Genomic DNA, 3,952 nt, shown 5'->3' on the forward strand with positions numbered 1-3,952 from the left:
GCCGCGGTGTGTATTCCTCGCACGTGCCTGTCACTCCGGATAACTGCAGGGGCCACCAGTAAGAACCCCTGGAGAGAAGGGAAGTGATGAGGTTCTGAATTTGCCAATGCCTTACCAGATTTAGACTTGCAGGGGTGACCGTGCCCCCTTGGGGGTCAGGGTGGGTGACGGATAAATTACGGTAATTGCTGCTGTCCCTGTAGCTCCCAGGGACCCTTGCCCAGGAGCACAGTCCCACGGTGCAGGCGAGGGTGGACAACAGGCTGGAGGCACAGCCCGGGAGGCGAAACAGGCAATGGCCCATGGGCACGGGGAGGGCTGCCCCGAGGAGCAAGGGTGGTACGAGGGACCACTGTGCTCCTGCAGTGGTGGCCTGGTTTCGGCATGGATGGAGTGAATTTTCTTCTTAGAAGCAGGCACAGCACTGGGGTCTGGATTTAGGATGGGAAGAACATTGGTAACACCCGGATGGTTCAGTTGGTGCTGAGCGGGGCTTACACCAGGCAAGGACTTTCCAGCTTGCCCTGCTCTGCCAGGGGCACGAGAAGCTGGGAGGGGGAATGGCCAGGACAGCCGACCCTCGCTGGCCCCAGGGCTATTCCAGCCCATAGGGCATCATGCCCAGTATGGAAACTGGGGGAGTTGGCTGGGGGCAGTGATCGCTGCTTGGGGATGGGCTTGGCCGTCGGTCAGCGGGTGGTGAGCAATTGCACTGTGCATCACTTGGTTTGTGCATTCTGTATATTCTATCTCCATTATTATTATTATTATTACTGCTATTTTTTTTCCTCTGCTTTTTTATTAAACTGTCTTTAATGGCCAGGACAGCCGACCCTCGCTGGCCCCAGGGCTATTCCAGCCCATAGGGCATCATGCCCAGTATGGAAACTGGGGGAGTTGGCTGGGGGCAGTGATCACTGCTTGGGGATGGGGCTGGGCGGCGGGCAGCGGGGGGACTGTGCATCACTTGGTTTGTGCATTCTGTATATTCTATCTCCATTATTATTATTATTATTACTGCTATTTTTTTTCCTCTGCTTTTTTATTAAACTGTCTTTATCTCAACCCACAGGTTTTACCTTTTTCCCCTGATTCTCTCCCCCACCCCACTGAGGGAGGAGGGGAGTGGGCGAGGGGCTGGGGGCTGTTCAGCTGCCCGCCGGGTTCACCCACACCGAATGTCCTGCATGGAAGCGCATGGGGCGAGGCTGTGTGCATCAGGGACTGGGAGCAGAGGTCTGGAAAAGGCTGGGGGCCGAGGGGAAAGGCTGCAAATCTGATGCAGAGAGTTGGAGAGGGACCCACGAGGAAGCAGAGACCAGGGCCTGAGTGCCAGGGAAGGACGACGACGTTGCTTACAGCAGTTGAGAGACGAGGCCATCGCAATGTCCTGGGAGGGATGTAGCCCCAGCGCAATAAATAATTTATTGGCTTTACAGGTGAGGAGCCTGGGGAAAATAAAGCAGGAAAAAGGACTGAACTGGCGCTGCAAAGTGCTCATCTCTGCTCTGGCACATCTTCAAGGAGGAGAAAAGAAATGAGTTCTTCACGCCTGGACACCAGACTGTTGGTTTTCAGTGCCCTGCAAAATCTGATCCTGCATTACCTTTGAATTGCTAATGAAAAAGGGGCCTTTAACTCAGGCAGGGGGTCAGCGTGGGTCAGGCATGTTCCCAGGGAACAGCAGCCATGAAAAAAAAACGGGCATTCCCGGGATGGCTCTTTTCCACCACTGCATTTTCTTCTCTCGCTGTCTGATGCGTCTCATCACAATGCTGGGAAATGGCACCATCCTGCTTGTTGTGAGAGTGAATCGAAGGCTCCACCAGCCCATGGACTACTTCCTTTCGATCGTGGCCACCACTGACCTGGGCCTGACTCGGTCCACCTTGCCCACGGTGTTGCACGCCTTTTGATTCGGCACCGGCGAGGTCAGCTTCCCGGTCTGCCTCACCCAGATGTTCTGCCTCCATCCCTTCTCCTTCTTGGAGTCACAGCATCATAGAATCGTTGGGTTGGAGAAGACCTTTAAGAGCATCGAGCCCAACCATACCTGCCCACTACTAAGCCCTGTCCCTAAGCTCCTCGTCTGCCCAGCTTTTCTGGCCACAGCCTTTGGTCACTACCTGGCCTTCTGCTGCCGCTGATTGTGGGCACAAGTACGGACTCTGCAGGTGTGAGATATCCTTGGCCTTGTTGGTCACGAGCCAGGGGATAACTGAACAAGAGCTAAGTGAAAAACAAGGTCAATGCTGCGACCAATGGACCTTGTAAGATGAACTTTGTTTCCGTATAAGGCTTGGGCTCAGTGCTTGCCAGCTGGCTAGGTGATAAGAGAAAAGTAGAGGCTTTGTTTTGGGATGGGTATAAAAGGATGTAAAGTGTTAAATAAAGTGATCCCGTGCCCCAATGCTGTTTGCACTGGGGCATGAACTTGGGGTCCGTGCCTTCATTACCACAGCTGATACTCCTCCATCCTCGCCAGCAGCAGGACTGCAAATGGCACGGGGGTCACGAAGGTTTGTCAAACCCAGTGCTTAACCCTGAAACCCTAGGAAGGGGGCTCAGCCTGAGGGAAAAGGTTTGTCAAACCCAGTGCTGAAACCCTAGGAAGGGGGCTCAGCCTGAGGGAGGCAGCTTCTGTTGTTTGGTTCATATGAACAAAATCTTACCGGGTAACCTGTAAAGCACGGGTGACCATTCTGTTCTCCGTCTGACTTGCAAGATGCAGGGCATTTTTTGTTATTTTTCTGTAATTTCCCTTGGGTATCCACATGACCATTCAGGCTTCAGTAAATACCAGTGTTCCTTGGGTGTTCTCAGCAACGACAGCTTTATGTAAGGGGAAAAAAAAAGTCAGGATTTATTTTGTCCCTTTTTAGCCCCTCCTGGGATGATGAATGCTGCAGACCTTCATGGTGCAGCCTTGTGCACAGCAGGGCTGTGGCCAGCACTGCTACCAGTGATTTTAAGTGCATAGCACTGCTTTGCCCCTCCGCTTTCTAACCCTACGCCAAAGCAACCCTGTTCAAATGAATGGAAACGGCCGCAGAGGGAGGTATGGGGGGCAGGCAGGATATTCTGGGGTGACCCCAGCCCCAGCTGGCTGCCTCAGGGTGACCTGAGCCACTCTACTCTGGGCTCTCTCTTGATTAGATCTCCTCCTGATGGAGGTGATCGGAGCTTAAACACCCTCGTTTCGGGATTCCCCGTGGGAGCTGGCTCTCCTGTGGCTGTGATAGAGGATGGTGGAGCTGCAGTGCAGGGGCTGGGCTGGACCCACTCACACCAGTGGGGGATCTGACCTGAACCCTTTTTGCACATAATTCTGCTCCCATCACGGCCTGATGGCACCGTGAGCCCGGTGCTGCGGCGGGGATCTTGCGCAGGCTCTGTTTCCGTGGGGGTCAGCACTGAGCCATTAAGGGGCTGGTCCAGGCAGAGCAGATGAACCATCCCGACTGCTGGGAGTCCGCAACACCCCAGAGTGGGCCGGTTACAGTCTCTGGGAAGGAAAACACATGGTGACGTTCAGCACATAGCACCGCTTTGGACATGACTTCTTTCCACTGGAAACGTTGCCTGGCTGGAAGGAGAGGGCTTTGCTGTATGCCCAGTTCCTTGGACCCTTCACAGTCCCAGAAAGCCTGGCTGCAGGTATAAAAAGCTTGAATAAGCAGCCGTTGCCCGTACGCAGGTCTGTGCTGTAGTGCGCGCCGATGCACTAGAGGCCAGACGGCTGAGCGCGTCGGGGGAGCATTAGGTTGTCCCTGCAGGTACATGCCCAGGCAGTGCCGGCCAGGAGGATCAACGCCCTTGTTCTGGAAGGAGCTCGGGGTCCAGCTGACCCAGTGCCATGGTGAAGGTGGGAAGCTCTTACCCCATGTGGTGGGTTGACCTTGGCTGGATGCAAGGTGCCACCAAGGCTCTCTGTCACTCCCCTCTTCAGCAG

This window comes from Egretta garzetta, unplaced genomic scaffold (genome assembly GCF_000687185.1).
Source record: "Egretta garzetta isolate BGI_Z169 unplaced genomic scaffold, ASM68718v1 scaffold652, whole genome shotgun sequence".
NCBI lineage: Eukaryota > Metazoa > Chordata > Aves > Pelecaniformes > Ardeidae > Egretta > Egretta garzetta.